Here is a 19217-nt window from a genome sequence, read left to right on the forward strand (position 1 = left end):
ACAGGCTCACATTTCTATTCTCATAGAGACCTCCAAAGACAGAGGGTCTATAGCTTTCCTTGCAAACTAAAGTCAATTTCAATATCTAATTTGATATCTTAAAAAATTTTTTTAATAGTTGCCCTAGAGTGTGCAATATGAATGTACAACTAAGCCAAGTTGACTTTCCACTAACTATACAATTTCATGGGTAGTGTGAGCACCTTATAATCGCAAAATAATCCTCATTCCTCCCTCTGTGCCTTGTGTCACTGCTGTCACTCGTTTTGCTTAGACATACACATAATGAGCATATATGTACACACATAAGATACACACATATGCATACACACTGAATACACCGTTGATATTAATATTTTGAATCAACGGTTATCTGTTAGTTCAATTAAGAATGAGAAAACAAAGGTTTTTATTCTACCTTCACTTACTCCTTTGATGTTTTCCCTTTTTTAATGTTGATCTGGGTTTCTGACATATATTATTATTTTTTTTTTCTAAAGAACATCTTTTGACAATTCTGACAGGCAGGTCTACTCGCAACAAGTTCTCTCTGTTTCTGTTTGTCTGAGAGTGTCTTTGTTTCTCCAGGGACAGGACGCTCTGCAGACGGCTGGTTGGGGGACAAATCTGACAGCAGCAAGGCCCGACTCCCTGAGCGGCTTGCACGCTGCCCAGCGACTGTCTGAGACACTTGCAGGAGCGTTCCAGCAGAGGACTCTCCCACGCTCTGCGGAGGCTGACTTTTGACTCAGAGAAGCTCAGAGAGAGGAGGGTGAGTGGTTATGGAGTGCTTCCTCCCCGGGGCACACAAGCTGGAGAAATGGTCCAGGGGCCCAGGCGCTGAGTCGTGGGCTCCTGGACTCCGGCCCAGGCACCACGTGGGCAATGTTGGTGGCACCTTCCACAGGCCTGCAAGCATGACCCAGAGTGGCAGTGTGAGCCGCTCTCCACAGGGAGCACGAGGAGCACTCTGCTTTTGCCACTCCCCAGTTTTAGTCTGGAAATCAAGGTGACACTTGACAAAAAACCAATATGATGGAGCAGCCATCAGCAGCAAGTGTACCACAACCAGCGGTGCCCTTCAGGCAGGGGCCTGCTGTGGGGTCCAGGGGTGAGGCCAGGCAGTCCAGGGTGTCCTCTCCATGGGGCAGGACCCATCTGGCTCATCTGTGCACTTCCTTGTAAAATCCAGTTTTAGCAAGAACCCTGCTAAGTCATCTTCACCAGAACTGCCCTTCCCACCCCCCCATTTCTGGTCACCCTGGGCATCTGATCAGAATCCTCTTCCTCCCCCACCCCCAGGTGAGGTCTGATAACCCTTCCCTGTGTTCAACAGGTTTCCAATTTGTCGGCACTTAACTGTTTTAGCAGTCTCTAATGATCCCCTGTTTTTTTCTCATATTAGTTGTTCTATTTCCTCTTTCATTTCTGATTTTATTGGAGTCCTCCCTCTTTTCTTTCTCGGTTAGTTTAGCTAAAAGTTTGTCAGTCTTGTTTATCTTTTCAAAACCCCAACTCTTATTTTGTTGATTTTTTCCTCTTGTCTTTCTAGCCTATCTCACCAATTTCTGCTCCAAGCTTTACCCTTTCCTTCCTTCTGCTGGCTTTGGGCTCAGCATGGTCTTCTCTCTGCAGTTCCTGGGATGAAGCTCAGGTTGCTTGTTTCTGATCCCTCTTGTTCCCTGAAATGGGCATTTATCACTATGAAAGCCCCTCATACTGCTGCTTTTGCTGCATCTCCTGAGCTTCCCTTGCTGTGTTTTTCTTTTTGTTTGTCTCAAGATTCTGCTTTCCCTTCTGATTTCTTCTTTGACCGATTGGTTGTTCTGGAGTTGTGGTTTAATTTCCACATGTTTGTGAATTTTCCAATTTCTCCCCACTGGCGATTCCCACCTTCCTACCACTATGGTCGGAGAAGAACTTGATACGATTCCAGACACTTGACCTGTGGCCTGCTGGGCACTCCTGTGGGCACCGTACAGACACGGGGGTAGGTGCCCTCTGGCCAACATATTGTGCTTGATGCTGCCAGCGGCTCTCTACAGGGCAGCTGGACGAGGACTCAGCTTTTGGAGCTCCCCAGTTTTAGTCTGGGAAATCATGGCAATACCCAACAAAAAACAGTGCACTGCAGCAGCCATCAAGCCACAAGCGTGCCAAGTTGTAGTTTTTCTGAGAACAGACTACATGACTGCACCTCAGTCTTGGCATGGGCACTTGACTATGTTTTGTTTTAGGTTCCACTTAGCCAGAGTCCCTTTCGTCTTCCTCTTGTAGGGGTCCTGTGTCTTTTGTTTTAATTCCACATTTTCCCCTTTTGATCAAAACCTGCCACGAGTGGTGTTGATGATCACTTTGGTGCTTGTCCCATTTCAGTGCCAAGGTAGCCTCTGCCTGCCATGGGTCCATCTAGTCCCACAGAAGGACTTGTGGGCTTAGCAGGACTCGGTTATCCAACTGAGTAACTTGGGCCATACAGGGCAGGGGTCTAGCCAGGTACCTGGTATAGGTCAATTAAGTCTCAGAATTGAAGTTCAGGGAGGTTCCTGCAAGGATGGGCATTATGATTTGGGTAGGAGTTTCCCAGAGGTATTTGTGGAAACAAGCCAGAATTATTTTAAAGAATAACAAGATGATTAGTCCTAAAACCAACAATAATGTGAGGACCTGAAGACCTAATCTTAAAAGTGAGCCCAGACCTCAGAGTAACCAACTAAAAAGATCTGGAAAGCATGAAAGGGGGAAATAGGAATGAGGTTATACAGGCAGTCTCTTATTTATCATTAGGCAGGGCCATATTTGAGCCATCATAATAAATTGTTTCAAAGTTTTCCCGTTTGTGCCCTGGCAGGGAGAAATCCACCAAGATAACCCAGATGAACTAGAAAGGGGGAGTTGCCCACATATCCAATAGTTAGATTTTGATGTGTAGCAAAGAAATGAGCCCATTGTAAAAAGACATTGCTATTGGGGGTCCATTCAGATGTAGACTGGAAAAACAAACACAGTATAAGAAAAATCTTAAGTGACATTTGAACATCACAATGGTGACATTAAACAGTCATGGAAATGGATATACAGGCCTTGTCTGGGGTCTTGGGACAGCTGCCTAAAAAGGATGTTGGCTACTTCTCCTCCTGGAAGTTGTTATTGCAAGAAGGCTTTTTTTTTGATGTCTGAGAGCAGAGTGGACTTCCAGTCATCTGAAGGAGGTGGTAAGGCCCTTTCCAATGGGGCTCAAGGGCTGCCTTCCTCTGATGATGTTTCCAGATACCCAGTCACCAGGCTCTAGACTGTGATCAATAGGATCCTTTAAATTGGTATCTGGGACACCTTCTTTAACTTGTTGATAGGCTGGAGCATAAGACCTTAAGAGACTTACAGTAGCTGGTCATACTACCATAAGACAACAAGAGATTGACAGAAGGGTGTGTACCAACAGACATTGATCTGCTAGTGGTCATCCCATGCGGGATCAGCTCATGTTCTCCAAAGAGGGCATTGTGAACTGTTGGCCTGACCAAAGGCAATACCTTAGGCCAGGGGAGTCCAGTCTATAGGTGTATAACGAAACCTCAAAGACAATTAACAGGACTAGAATTCAATATCTACAAAGACGTAACATAATTTTTCTCTCCACAATTACCCTCATCATTTTTTTTTTACCAAAGATAATTATAGTAAAACTAATTTGTTTATATTAAAAATTTGGCCTGATTATTTATACAAGTGAAAATAAGAATACTCACTGAGAGTTTCTGAATTCTGGAGGGATCAGATAGGGAGAAAAAGTAAATGTTTCATCCTTGTTCACAAAGATCTATCCTACCAAATTATTAATAGATTAAGAGAAAAGATTTCTTTAAATTTGGAAAAACAAAATGTTAGAGCATCCTCCATCCTTATGTAATTAATATTTGTTCTTGATCTCTTATTAGCAGGTTTTTTTAAAGCCACCAGTTTCTCTGTTAGAATTCAGTAATTTCTTACTCATTTCTGTTTTACAATCTGAACGTCTATATTCTAGAGTAAGTGTCAGAGTCCTCTCCACGAGTCTCTCTGAAGATAAAATGCATCTGTAAAAGCATTGAAATAAAAGAATAGCTATCTGTAAATGACAAAAGATTTAACATTATAATGTAAATGATGAAGAAATTTGGTTATTTCTGTGACATACAACATTTTAAGATAATAACTAGAATTACAAATATAACATTATACCAGGACATATTAGAAACTTGGAAAAGGTCATATACTTTTTAAAACATTATATTGATAACAGATATGCATTCAAGGATGTCTATAAGGGAGGCTGAGCATCACCTATTGACAATGCTTCCCATGCAATTCAACTACCAAGTAAACCTAATTGGTTTAATACATTCCTTTTTATAAGAAGACAACAAATTTTTTGAGAAGTCCCAGGGATCTGCTAGAAATTTTCAAAGTTGTTTTCAGGTCAAAAGGAAGACTTTATTTTGAAGTTGAATTTTGGGAAGTTTGTCAAAAATATCAAAAGGTCTTAGAACACTTGGTCAAATAGGATCATAGGTCATTGTGAAACAATACCTAGCTATCCCCTTAATCATGGTGACAATCAAAGATTTTTGGGTAAATACAGAGATTTAAATAGTTGTAAGAAAAACCTTAGCTTTTGTGATTAAAGACCTGATAAAAACAATATAGGAAATTTATTCTGATAAAACATAAAGTCCCTGCCTTTTTGGTAGACTACACAAAAGTAAAAAAAAAGCCTTTCAAATCTGTTTATCAAGAGCAGACTAAAAGTTCAAGGAAATTACCCTTTCGAGAGAAAACCAAATTCTAATTTTGCACCAGCTTACTTATGATTTTAAAACATTTATTTAATTAAATTTATTTTAATCTAAGCCACCAAGACCACACATAAAACTGTTTCCTCAGGGTTTTCCTTCCACAAACCTGTTATAATTTTCTTTTTTATGTTCAGAATTTATCCCATGCCTTTCTTTTTTCCTAGTATTTTAAGACAAGTTTACTTTTTTAACAAGACAAACAAATAAAAATATCCCCATTCCTTATATGTTCTTTACTAAAAGCATGCATCTAACTTTCCTTAAGTACAGAAATGTTCCCCTTATTAAATTTTAGTAGCTGTAATCACATATAATAATTAGAATTCTTAACCCATAGAAACCTTAATTTTTAGTGAAAACTAAGCAGCAAGCTATGATGAACTGTCTTTTCATGCTGTGGATGGTAGACTTATAAAATACTTTCTAAAAACACATGCTTTCTCATAGAAAATTTCTCAGCATGGCACAAAACTTATTTATTAATAAACCCAAATATTTTAACTTTTTTGTAGTAAGAAGCCAAAATTAAACAAACCTATATTTAGTAATTAATGCCTAATATTTTATCTTATTTAGAAATTATCCAGATATTCAATAAATTTCTATTTAATTTAATTTAGCAAAAGTCTAAGGTTTCAAGTTACCAAAAGGTTTTGAAGTTATTTTTAAGTACCGTAACACAAAATTATTGTTAAAAAGTTCACCTAAAAGCTGTTTAATGTTATTTATACTTGTTTAGTTTACTTGTTTCTAATAATTATATTTATATTACCTACAAAAATTTCATGAGATATTAGACATAGTTAGCCATCAATTTTTGCTGCCAGATTTTGTAAAAGAGGTAACATGAATTTGTTTGGCTTTTGGTAAACCTCTGTAGAACAAAAGTTTTATATTTAATGTTTATAACTCTAAAGACGACAAACAAGTTAGCTTTAATATTGAATATTTTCCCAGATTACATGATGCTGAAATTCACTAGGGTTAATTTTTTTTCTTCTGAGGAAGACTCTCCCTGAGCTAAATTCCTTGCCAATCTTCCTCTATTTTTCAGTATGTGAGCCGTCAGCACAGCATAGCCACTAACAAAGCGGGGTGGGTCTGTGCCTGGGAACCGAACCTGGGCCACCAAAGAGGAGGGCACCAAACTTAACCACTAGACCGCTGAGGCTGGCCCCATTTGGGTTAATTTTTATTATATTTATAAATAATTTATATAAGCACTTACTTTAAGACAGTTCAATAGAACTCTTAGAAATTATGCCATCTGGAGGTGAAAATGATCATATATATAACATACATATATAGACATACATACGTAGAGACCCCATAGCTATTGTTTTAAAATTACTGCCATGGATTAAGTAGAGTAAGTAATACAAAGCTCACTAGTTATGAAGGAATAGTTGAATCTAAATTTGGTTTCTGGCAGATGGAATGTAGCTGTTCACCAGAAAACCTCTCAGAGTCTCGTTAACTCTGGAAGGAGCCCATGCAGGGGTCTTCCTTCAAACATAGATATGTGAATGTCTGTAAAGCCATTAACTTAACAGATTTTCGTATAGTCTTTTCTTTTAGGTGCCTCTTATCTCTTCATTTTTCACTAGGTTTCTTGCAACAAAACTTTCAATGGGGCTAATTTGGAATTTTGAAGCCTTTGCTTTTAACTGCACTTCCTAAATGATGTCATCTAACTGGAATGTTCCTTCAACGGTCCATGTGATTTTAAATTATCCCTGGTGATCTTAGTCCAGAGACCAAGATATTTGCAGGACCCAGGGCCATAATTCTTAAACATAAACCCAGCTGGGGCAGCAGAGGGCAGCTGATCAGCAGAGGCTGTCCTTGAACACAGACCTCCCACGTTGAGCTTGAGTGAACTTCATCTTTCTGAGTGGCAACTTCCAGCTGAAAACTTTATCTTGCTGTGACAAGAAACAGGAACGAGTGCTGGGCGTCCAGACAACCAGACTGGACTCTCCTCTCGCCCTGAACCTTTAGTGAAGGTGTCCAGACAACCAGAGCAGACTCCCTAAACCTTTAGTGAAGGACTAAAGCCCTCAGGCAAAAAGCTCTCCAAGGCCTCTGCCTGAAAGCACGGAAGGTCTTGGATCCCAGAGGACTTACCTGCAGGTCTCTCAACACCATAAAGGAGCAACTGAGCACTAAAAGAGCTTGAGGGGCTCTTGCAGGTGCTGATGCATTGGTTCTGGACAGTGCAGGAAAAGGTCCTCAGGGTGGTGGGGGGAACGTCACTTCAGATCCCACTTCTGACACCCAAGAATGTCAGCAAAAATATCTGGAATACAAGAATTTAGTTAGGAAAGCTTTATTGCTCATACAGTTTGCAAGCTGAGGAGACAGCCTCCAAAACCAATCGGAAGTACGCTCCAGGGAGGGCGTGGAAGGGCAGGGCTTATAAGGCAAACACCATAGGCCACAGGGATTGTTGAAAGCCCTCCGACTCGCTGGTTCCCCTACAGAGACTGGTGTTCTAAAATCACCTCTGTCAGGCTTCTGGCCGCCCGTCAGGAAGGAATGCTCGGTTTCAGGTACAAGTTGTGTTTTTTCTGAGAACAGTAGGACTGCACGTCCATCCTGGCACGGCTGCTGGACTCTGTCTTGTTTTAGGTCCCAGTTAGCCACACGGAGTCCATTTTTTCTTTTCTTTTAGGCGTCCTCTATCTTTTGTTCTAATTCCACACGTCCAAGGGATAATTTTGAGTAACAGCTTGAGCAGGAGGTGAGGTGACCTTCAGCTGTGAGCTCCTGGGCCAGGTGAGGTGCTCTCCCACAGGGAGCCACAATTCTTTCTGAAAAGCCAGTATGTCTTCTGCACCCTGGCTCATCTGCTTCAGTGCTGGGAAGTCCCACACAGGGCTATCAGGCGAGGATGGTCTGTCTGCTCTCAGGCTGGTGGTGGTTTGGACTAAACTTGTTCAGGTGGGCCCAGGTTCAGGCAGGCAGCAGCCCCTCGATTTCTTAGAAAATGAATCCAGCTGTGACTCCAGTGTGTTTCTCATGGCATGCTCACTTAGGGGGATTCTGAGGTCCAGTCAGTAGCAAATACCCACAGATGGTGTTTCTGAGGGTGCTGAGTTTTCATCCTCGTACTCTCTTCTCCCAGAGTCTCTGGGTCAGGCTTCTGCTCCAGAGTCCATCGCCAAAACTTTATTTCTTCACTGTCTGCTGTTCTTTAGTTTAAATGTTAACTTAGCTAATATTTTAAATAGAAAAATACATTTCTCATGTTGATGATTTCACCATACAAAAAGGCAATAGTAATTATTTTGTTGAAGTTAAATCTCCAGAGGACACAAATTTTGAAGTGCCTTTTGAATTAAAGGAAGGACAAGTGTCAGGTGACCCACATTTTCCATCCTGATTGTTGCCGGAAGTTAAAAGCACTATCTTTGAGGGCTACAAATTGTGTCTCTGCTAGCAAGAAAAAAGAAAAGAAAAGAAAAAGAGTGGACAGGTATAAGCAAAAGAGGGGAAGGAGAGAAATAAAAAGGGAAAGGAGTAGACTCCAGTAAGAATTGGTAAAGAAACGAACTAGGTCAGACCATATTCCAGCCAGGTGTTCGTACAAAGGGGATCACAAGTGTAGCCACGGAGCTGGTCTGATCCATTGAAGGGAGCATAGGATGGGAAGGTGATGACAGAGAAGCTGAATCTCGTTGTGCATGATTTTACATCATGAAGGGAAAACACTATGAGATTAGAGTTTTAGTCGCCTGGCCCAATGCCACTCCTTTGCCCACATCTACTCCAGACGAGCAGAAGCAGCCATTAAAAAATTTATATATATATTGTCTTCAGTTCTGGTAGATCATCTGTATGTTTAATTAAAAATAGGCTTATATTGCTATTTAGTGATTTGCCGACTTTAGACATTGCATATTAAATTCCTACATGATGGCTGAGGATTTAACTCATTTGTACAATCTCCCCCTGCATCTCGTCCCCACACTTACACTGCCACCCTCCCTATGTCCGTGCCATACCTCTCAGCTTTCAGCTATATACTTTAACTTGCATTCCTTTCTCATGAACCTCTTTGTTCCTTCTTGTTCTAATGATCAGTAAGATGAAGACATTAGCACTGCGTCCTTCCCTCCCGTTTCGAATGCAAGTTTTATGAAGGATGGGGACTACCTTACAGGGAGGAGTCAAGGACAAGACAAAATGGAGATATTCTGTGAACATTCCCATTAATTTTTAAATTATGTTTTGAATGGGACATATGGGTGGATCCTTTTCGCTTAAAGATGATATTATAGTCTTTAAAGAGGTGAAACACCAGGCTAATGGGCAAAGCTTCATAGCTATCTCACCTGCCTGTGAGTAGGTAGAGATGCACACTACTAGAATTTCAGGGAAAGATAATCCAAACTCTGCACTGATGGAATCTAAGTTCTTTTATGACTCAGGAATGAGATCGAGGCTTTCCCTCAAGCCTTTTTCCTTAAGACACCAGCCCAATGTTAGCTTAAACAGCTTACAAAATATAGGCAGTATTGGAATGACTTCTGGACCTAAAAGAGCAGGTTTAATTCCTCCTTAGAAGAAAGAAGAATGTGAAATAACACAGACATGGGACATTTTTCTTCCTGGGGAAGGAATGGGGTACATACAAACCTAACTTTGATTCCTAGGGTCCTTTAAATAAATATTTGCTGAATGAATGGGTTTAGATTTATAATGGGTTAGTAAAGGCTTGGGAGAAATTACAAGCTTTCAGAGCTTAATCATATAGATAATTAAGCTCTGCCAAAAAAGCACCCACTGCCACTAGACAGAAACCTGGTCTGGAAGGACTGCTAATCCGACACAGGCTGCCGCTTCCTCTAATTTTATATGATAGTATCATGTTGGGAAAAAAATGCCGCCAACTAAACCAAATGTAGTGATTTCTTGTAATTCAGTAATTTTATTTCCTCCTGAGTGAAAGAACTCTTTCAGATTTAGATACAGATCATTTATTATGTATCACCCTTGTGCATGCATAAAAAGGGGAATATAAGTAAAATCAGTTAAGGCGTTCCAAAATTTCTTCACATTCAGAAGCCAACTTCTGTAAATCACTTCCTGAATTAGTTGTGGACGACTGTGGTTTTCCATACAGTATTGTCTTCTGTGCACCAAGAGCGTTGGTGATGCGTCAAGTCTTGGAAGATTGGTCCAGTGGTGCATCCCGGACTGTTTTCCGAGCAGCTGATCCGATTCTGCAAGCTCTGATGTGGGCACTTTCTGGATCTAAGCAGAAGAGGTCAATGGATGGTTTCCAGGTAACATCCAGGACTCATTTTCCTTCTTCAATGATTTTTCGACTAAAACTCAGAGGGGTTGAAATTGACTAACCATGTCTTCAGGAATAGTAACTAAGTCATTTCACTTTTTTGGGGGTAGGGTAGGCTTATTATTTAACTGTTAAGATATATGGTTCCAAAATGAACTAAGAACGAATGTACTTGGTGAGTAACTCGGCTCCCCTGAGTCTCATAGCTTTTAGCCTACCCACATCTCTCTTTTCTAAGTGCTGGAGGAACCTCTTTTTGGTCCTAGGAAAATCTTCCCTCTTTTCCTAGGAAAAAGTTCCTCAAGTTTGAGAGCCTCGGATGACTGTTAATTGCCTCATCTTAGGGTTGTGTGTTTTAATAAGCACGGCACTTAAATAAGGACAGTGTGAAGAGCTACATCCAATTTTCCATAGGGGGAGGCAAGGACAACTAGGTTAATACGGCCACCTGGCCAATAATACCAGACCAGTTTGTAAGATGCAAGCTGATTTCAGAGACATTAAAGTGTGGAAAATGTATCTGTGAAATGCATTGTCATGGTGGCTGGGTTAATGTATAATGGGTTTTCTTTCACCGATTTCAAGGTTGGAAGGTGGAAAGAGCTTGCTTTAAAAGAAATCAGTACTTTTTGGGGTGTTAAAAAAATCTAAAGGAGGTTATAAAGCAAAAAACTGCAACACCCAGGTTTAAGTGGGAGAAAGATATAGTGGGGGAGGCAAGAGCTGAGAAATACACAAAGAATGAAAACCATGGATGCAAAAGTAACGGACAAGTTTAAAAGGGGGGGGGGGGCAAAGTCACAAGCTCCTCAGAAAAGAGCAATGATAATTATAGCAACAGCTAAAGGGCAAAGGAGGCATTCTCACATTATTTTTGCACAAGACATAAGCTCTGAGATCGAGGCCTCTCCTTCTGAGGTATGATTACGCCCTTGTCACAGATCACAATGACACATGCAGTAGGGACTGATGTAGGCTCGCGTCCTCCATTACACCAAGCTGTTTGGCGTACCACTGCACTCCTAGTGGGAAGTACAGAATATCATCGAAATGACAGCGGATTTTGGTTAATATTTGTAACCTTTCTCGTGCAGCGCAGGTCTTTGAATACCTAACCTCCTTGAGCCTCAGTTTTCTCGTTTGTCAAAGGGCGATAATAAGAGGACTCATCCTAGATCCTATAAAGGGAGCCCTGGGGAGGAACGCAGGAGGACCTGCAGAAACTCTAGCCCCGGGCCTGGCCTACAGAGTGGGCGCTGGCGAGCAGCTCCCTGCGGGGCACACGGCCCGGCTGCGCTCGGCAGTCCCAGCCTGCTCTGAATCCGCAAGCACTTTCTGTGCGGGCCCCCAAATCCGGAACCTCGGGGTCTGTCCTAACTGCACCGCGGCCCGGGCGCTCGGCCGGAGCAGGTCAGCTTCCCAGGCTCGGGAGCGGGGCCCTGCCCCCGAGGAAGCGCGCGCGGCGGGGTCCCGGGAGGGGGCCGGGCGGCGGGGGCAGGGGCTCCGGCGGCGGGGGCGGCGCGGGCCGGCTCCTGCGTCAGAGGGGCCCTGTTTTCGCACCTTCCCTGACGTCAAACCTCCATCAGGGCCGCCGCGCCACCTTCCCGGGCAGGTTTCCCGGGCCGAGTCGTGCCTCGGGCGGGTCCTGCGAAGGGCGCTCCGGCTCCGGTCGCTGTCGCCGGCGGCGGGCGCGCTCCGGGCGGGCGAATCCGAGTCGGAGGAAGCGTCCGGCTCCCGTGGAGGTGAGGGCGCGGCGCGGCGCGGGGCGGGCCGGAGGCGGGGTGCTGCCTGCGCCCCGCGCCCTCCTCCTCCTCCATCTTCCTTCTCCTCCATCTTCCTCCTCCTCCATCCTCCTCCTCCACCTCCCTCCTCTTCCTCCTTCTCCTCCATCCCCCTCCTCCTCCTCCTCCTCCATCTCCATCCCCCTCTTCCTCCTCCTCCTCCATCCCCCTCGTCCTCCTTCTCTATCCCCCTCTTTCTCCTCCTCCTCCTCCATCCCCCTCCTCCTCCTCCATCTCCATCTTCCATCCCCCTCTTCCTCCTCCTTCTCCTCCATCCCCCTCTTCCTCCTCCTCCTCCTCCTCCATCTCCATCTTCCATCCCCCTCTTCCATCACCCTCTTCCTCCTCCTCCTCCTACATCCCCCTCTTCCTCCTCTTCCTCTTCCATCCCCCTCTTCCTCCTCCTCCTCCTCCATCCCCCTTCTCCTCTGCGGGCGCCCGGCGGTCCTGGGCTCCGCGTCCGCCCTCCGCGCGGGGCGGGCGTCCCGGCTAGGGTCGGGGTGCGCGGAGGCTGCCGGCGCTCAGGGCACTGGGTCGGGGTCTCGCGGGCCGGGACTTCGGGGCACCTGTGGGGCCGGGGCCACCTGTCCACACACCGCCTTCCCGGTGCCCGCGCCCTGCCGGCTGCCCCCACACCCGGGCCTTTACTGGCCCCTGGCGGTTAGAATTGATTTCGGAAATGTTGGATTTTTGCGTTAACCATCATGTTACTGTCGTCGTGCAACAGTTGTGTGAATCTGGTCACGTTGCGCCGTGGCTATGACGCGCTCCTAAGAGGACCCTTTCTTGTTCCAAACGTTATCCGACGCGGTGGTTCCGGCAGCGCGCGGGAGAAATGCAGAACGAGATCGTGCCTCTGAAGGAACTCCGGCGGGTTTTGCCCGCAGAATGGAATTATGTTTAATTACTTTTTACATCAATTATATACTATCAGGAAAAAAAGAAAAAAACAAAACACTGAAAATTCCATAGCCATCCTATCCTCAAGAGAGAGTCTCTATTAACAGTTTGGGGTACATAAACATATGTTTGTGTGTTACATAAATGGGGTACGAATGTGATCTGCTTTTTAAAATTAATACATTGAGGGCTTTTCCCGTACAATTCATAAACATCTTCCCATTGCCTGCTCGACGTGCGGTGATTTGGACCCAAAGCGTGGAAGGCAAGAATTTTCTTCCTCTGCCTGCAATGGTCAACCTCAGTAAAGGAACTCCTCAAAGATCTGATAAAGCAGCGTGCAGTGGCCAAGACGTTGCATAGAAATAAGCTGAATTCAGGGTAGCAAACATCTTCTATAGAATATTCTTTGCTCTGCTTAATAATTTGAGGCAGTTTTTTTCAAACTGCAGCTTTCAACCCGTTAGTGAATTGTGAAATTAGCGGGTCGTAACTGGCCTTTTAAAAAAATGAGGTAAGACAGCATAGAAAATACCAGAATGCATTACATGTAATGAGGGTATTGTTTTGTGAAACTTTGTGTGTGTGTGTGTGGGGGGGGGGTGGTTAGTGCATGTGCGCCTGCGTGTGTATGTGTGTGCACACTCGTGAGTGTCTCCCGGGTCGTGATATAAAATGTATCACTTCCTGTGTGCCACGCTAATTAAGTTTGAATGTCACCAATCCAAGGTGCCGTCAGCCCTCATCTCAGAATGGGAGCAGTGATGCAAATAAGCTAAACGTTAGTTTTACTCTTTTCTTTGGAATATATGACAGTGTTGACTGCAGCAAATTAAATTCCTAATTATTTGTTTTCACCTAATATTGACACGATCAATTAGTATTCCTGAAAATACAGAGAGGAAGTGTTTTATAGAAGTTAAGATGTTACGAACATAAACTGCTCAAATTGACCTAGGGTCAGGTCCTGGCTACACTGGGTATTGGTGTGTGGTTATGGAACAAGATACTGCTTCTTTCTGAACCTCAGTTTCCTGATTTGTAAAGTGGGAGTTACCATAACACCAGCCTCATAGGGCTTTTTGATATTCAGATGAGATCGTGTATGTGAAACTGTTGGCACAGTGCTGGCCCAGCGTAAGTACTCACTAAAAGTTAGCTGTTATTATCTTACTAAGACTGAATGGATGTATCCAGGATAATGCTTGTCACCAGAGGTAAACCCACATAAGACGGATAATCCAAAAAGGTGGGAAGTTGAAAATGAGTTCATATTGTTGTGAAGAAAGGGACTGTGAATTCAGATGGACTTTTTATATCATTTGGCATTGTTTTGTGATTTCTCCCCAATTGTTCTCCAATTGCTATACAGGTAGTTTAGATGACTTCTTCAGTCAACCAAACACGGTTCTGTTGTCTTGTCTTGTTTAATATTAAGCTGTGTCTCTCTTGTCAGGCAACTGAAAGATGTTTCCCATAGGCATTCTGGACTCTGTTAGCTCTGATTCAACACCGTGGTCATCTTGAGAGACGGACACTCCAGCTCCGAACTCGTTTCCACAGTGTGTTTATCTCGGCAGCAGGTCCAGATCTCAGGTGCGCAAGAAATAGTCCTAAACAAAGCGCAGCTGTGTTTCCGTTTTGAGACAGTTGTGCTGAAGTCATCTCAGGCGGTCAGAGAGCTCTCTTCACTGCCAGCAGTCCGTTTTAAATGTTACGTAAACCAAGGAAATAAGAGTGTAAGCACTGCCATTTTTTTATAGTATTTTTATGAAAAATAAATGGAATGCCTCAGACACACAAAAATGCTGTTGCAGAAGTGCCGAGTTGGACGCCACACCTGTGAAAGGCTGAGGAGATTACACCTTCATCTTAGTACTGCTCCCAGTTTTGAAAATGTCTTTAGGTTCTTATTCTGTTTTACAGGAACCAAAATGGAAACTTGCTGAGGGTAAATTATGATGTGGCTTATGAAAATATCAAAAAAATATGACTTGGAACTAGCTGTCATGTCCCCCAAAACCCCTCGGTGAAACACAAAAGCCTCACTTGACCTGAAATCAAGCATATACATATTTGTATTTTTTAAGTTAGAGAAAATATTAGGGTTTTGCGTGCATGTATTCTTTTTTTTTTGAAAGATTTTATTTTCTTCCTTTTTCTCCCCAAAGACCCCCGGGACATAGTTGTATATTCTTAGTTGTGGGTCCTTCTAGTTGTGGCATGTGGGACGCTGCCTCAGCGTGGCTCAGTGAATGGTGCCATGTCCCTGCCCAGGATTCGAACTGACGAAACACTGGGCCGCCTGCAGCGGAGCGCACGAACTTAACCACTTGGCCACGGGGCCGGCCCTGCGTGTATGTATTCTTAAAATCATCTTATTGACTAATTTTTAAAAAGTTAACTCATGGGGCCGGCCCGGTGGTGCAGCGGTTAAGCGCGTGCGTTCTGCTTCTCAGTGGCCCGGGGTTTGCTGGTTCAGATCCCGGTTGCGGACATGGCACTGCTTGGCAAGCCATGCTGTGGTAGGCGTCCCATGTATAAAGTAGAGGAAGATGGGCACGGATGTTAGCTCAGGGCCCAGTCTTCCTCAGCAAAAAGAGGAGGATTTGGGAGTAGTTAGCTCAGGGCTAATCTTCCTCAAAAAAAAAAAAAGTTAACTCACCAACTACTGGGTCTTAATCTTGTCAGATAAGAGGGCTTTTATGTTACACTGATAAGATGAAATACGATGTAGTCATTCAACATTCTGTTTTGGAATTATAATATATCATATAGAGGTGTTCATCATTTATGGTTAAATGAGAGAGGAGGCTATAGAATAGAATGCATAGAATCATTCTATTTTTGTAAAAACATATTTAGAACAATGAAGAATGTATGAGAAATGTTAATGATGGGTAGAGGGATTATGGCTGATTTTTATGCTGTTTACTTCTCTATTTTTCTAATTGTACTATAATAAGTATGTTTTGCTTTCATAATAAAAATTAATAAAAGTCACTTTTTAAAGAAAAAATTAGTGTGTTTTCCTGATTTATAAGCATAAAGGAGACTAAGACTTTGCTCTGAGGGATACTGACTCTGAACTTGGGGATTTTGGGTGTTAGCTAATTCCTCAGTACCCTAGGAAGTGATGCTGAATGGTAAGTTATATTTCTTGCCCTGTGAAAAGTGAAAAGCATCATTAAGTAGGAAAGAGCCATTGTTACAGAATTTTGTTAAAGCACTCTGAGTGTAATGCTTTCCAAAAAATTTCCACACATCCTAAAGATGTGGTCTCAATTCTTTAGTCTGCTTTTAAATCCTGTCGTGTTGAAACGCAGTCTACTTTTCTTGCTTTGTTGCCCCTTCAGTTCTTAGACGAGACCGTAGCTCTGGCTGGACCTGTCGTCATGCTGTCTCCACTGTACCGTGTGCTTTCTTGCTCTTGTACTTTTGCTTTTTTGTTACTCGGAATATCTTTTCCTGACCTTTGTGTAAGCAAATCCTACCCATTTCCCAATGTCCAGTTAAGAAACCATATCACTGAGACATGTCTGCTCTCTCCAGCTGAAACCGAGTTTTGTGACTAAAGCCATTGGCCCTTATTATCTATGCGTAGGCATTTCTCCATTAACACCTAGTATTTTTGCATTAGTTTCCCAATTCCATTTTAAATTCTTGAGAGCAGGAAAGCTTGTCTTATATTTCTCTCTATCCCTCAGAGCTTCCAGCATGGAACACTGTACGGGGTAGGTGCTAAATATCTATCCCTTGATTATACGGTGGTGCCCCCGGCTCTTTTGCGTTCAAGGATTGGAATTTTTGGCCAACCAGTGATCCTGGATAGGGGTCAACACTTTGCCAACAACAATGGGGAGGATAAAAAATTGACAATTTGGCTTAATTGTCAATTGACATAGATAGATGATAAAGAATTGACAGTATTTTTCTTATTAAAACTAATATGGGAGCTAAGAGTTACATGGTTAGTCCAGGACCCAAATTGAATTTCACATGAATATTCCTTTGAAAAGTTTCTCATGAAGCTCATTGTGGCTTTGACAGCATCTCTGTTCTTAACCTCACCAGAGGCACAGTAGTGCCTTACATTCTTCTATAGCTGCTGTTCCCGGAACCCATCAACCTGGAGTATTTGACCATGGGTTATACGGCCATCAGAGTTACTCTGTTCCAGAACGTCTTAGGAGGTCGTGTAGGGTTCAGAGTCATAATATGTAAAGTGCTGCGTGTTTAAAAGTTAATATTTTTTCTCCTATTATTGGAAGCATAATTGTGTCACTTTTCACACTTAAGTGTGACTTGAGGGTACCTATTTGGCCAATGGTAAACACTTATGGGTCTTATCTTTTTTAAAAATTGTTTTATTTTAATTTACAGATATTTGCTGGGACTAATGTAGCTGATGAAATATCTCCTCTTTTCTGCTCAAGGTAAATGATTTATTACTTTATAAAAATATCAGGTACCAGTAGAATTCAGAGTTTGTATAAAAAGACCCGTTCAGCCATGCAGGGTAATGTAATCCCAGACCACAAAGAAATGATCCCTTTAATAAGTAAGAATTTTATTAGCACATAAAAAATGGTGACATATTATTAGTTCAACCTATTTCAGAATCACCTTGGAGCATTTTAAATGTGCACAATATGCATGTGCCTGGCTCCCCTCCAGGGGGCTTTGATTCAGTGAGTTTTCAGGGGGGTCCTAGCATGTGGCTTTTACACAATGCCAACAGGTGCTTCTGGTTCATTGTAGCTGTGTCATTGTGGTGTGTATATGACACTAGAGACGATGGCAATGGCAAGAAATAATGCCATGGGAGTTAAAGGCCTTAAGGGTTAAAGATAAAAAAAAATTTAAAGTCTTTAAATTTTGTGGATATTTGATGTTAGACTCATACTTTTATTTTGCCTTTCTTTTTTTTTTTTAAAGATTTTTTTATTTTTTTCCTTTTTCTCCCCAAAGCCCCCCGGAACATAGTTGTATATTCTTCGTTGTGGGTCCTTCTAGTTGTGGTATGTGGGACGCTGCCTCAGAGTGGTTTGATGAGCAGTGCCATGTCCGCACCCAGGATTCAAACCAACGAAACACTGGGCCGCCTGCAGCGGAGCGCGCGAACTTAACCACTCGGCCACGGGGCCAGCTCCCTATTTTGCCTTTCATTTAATGAATGTTTTAATTATATTTTAAGTAAAGCACTAAAAAGTTTGTTATTTTACTATTTTCAGAGTTTAGGTTTAAACTCTAGCGTTCCCTTGGCCTGAAAATTACCATATCTATAAATGCAACTTAAGGCTTTGTTTCATTTTGTTGCTTCGGGTTAATAAATGAGTAAATTAATGGAAGAAAGACCAAATTTTAAGTAAGTAATCTCTTATATATTCTTTATTTGAGAGGCTGGTTTAATTATTTTCCCGTACATGTGAGAAGACAAGAAATCAAAGTTTCTCATAACAAACAGTAATAGATAAGTAAATGTTATGGGAGCATTTTGATAAGATGAAGTTTTTCTGTTCTCATCTTGTTGGCTTTAAGGCTGTGGTTTCATTTTTTAAATATTGATTTTAATGAACAAACTTTTTCTGTTGCAAGATAATCTTCTTATCAGAAATACTCATAATATTATAGGATCCTTCTGTTATCCATTTTCCAACAGACAAGAATGTTTAAGATAATTAGAATTAAAAATTTGATGAACTTATTTCTCATAATTCTGTTTTCACTCTAACAAAACACAGCAAAAAAACTGCATTGTATTTGTTACTTAAAATAGTCATAAACTATGTACACTTTGTGTCAGTGAATAAATTGGCAGTGTATCAAAATTACTTTGAGAATTAAAAAAATTGTGAATTCTAGGCTCTATCTCAGGTCTACTAAGTCAGAATTGAGGGCGACAACTTTGCTACTCGGCCTGGTTTGGGAACCACTGCAGTATGTAATGTTGAAGGATTCTAGTGTTTTGGGGGGTGGGTAGAAACTTGAAAATGGTTCTTTATTCGTAGAGAAATCTCGTTGCACCAGTTGGAAAAAATTCCTCTTAGTTATTTGGTTTATGTAACTGTTGGAAGAGAAATGTCTTGTATTTTAGAGGCTAAATTAGTTATCATTTTTATTTTTAGCAACTTGGTTGGGTAAATTATTTTAAAAGCTGCCTCTTGTGGACTAAGCAGAAAATACATGCATTGCATCTACTCTTGTGACAGAGTTAGACGTTGTATATGACACCGAGAGTTCAAGTAGCCTGGGGTTTGTATAGGAACATAATGGGAAAATGAGTGAGCCTCGTTAGAGTATAGAAAATATACTCTAGTAACAACTTAGAAATAGTAATTTGTCTTTACAAATTGAGTACTGTATTCGTCAATACTGAATCAATTCCTAATAATTCTA

The 19217-nt window shown here is 42.2% G+C and overlaps 1 protein-coding gene across 4 annotated transcripts in view; it reads left to right on the top strand.

The window, feature by feature from the left end:
* Positions 1 to 665: 665 nt before the first annotated feature.
* Positions 666 to 19217, top strand: part of ZDBF2 (zinc finger DBF-type containing 2) — a 41681-nt gene continuing 23129 nt past the window's right edge. For 2 of the 4 annotated variants that reach the window (XM_046657654.1, XM_046657657.1), the window contains exons 1-2: positions 11756 to 11879; positions 17202 to 17254. The gene's annotated coding sequence lies outside the window, so the exon portion shown is untranslated. Of the gene's footprint in view, positions 773 to 11453; positions 11548 to 11755; positions 11880 to 17201; positions 17255 to 19217 lie in introns of those variants that run through there. The other 2 variants (XM_046657656.1, XM_046657655.1) reach the window with 2 other exon arrangements.

The sequence above is a fragment of the Equus quagga genome, chromosome 4 (genome assembly GCF_021613505.1).
Source record: "Equus quagga isolate Etosha38 chromosome 4, UCLA_HA_Equagga_1.0, whole genome shotgun sequence".
NCBI classification, from domain to species: domain Eukaryota; kingdom Metazoa; phylum Chordata; class Mammalia; order Perissodactyla; family Equidae; genus Equus; species Equus quagga.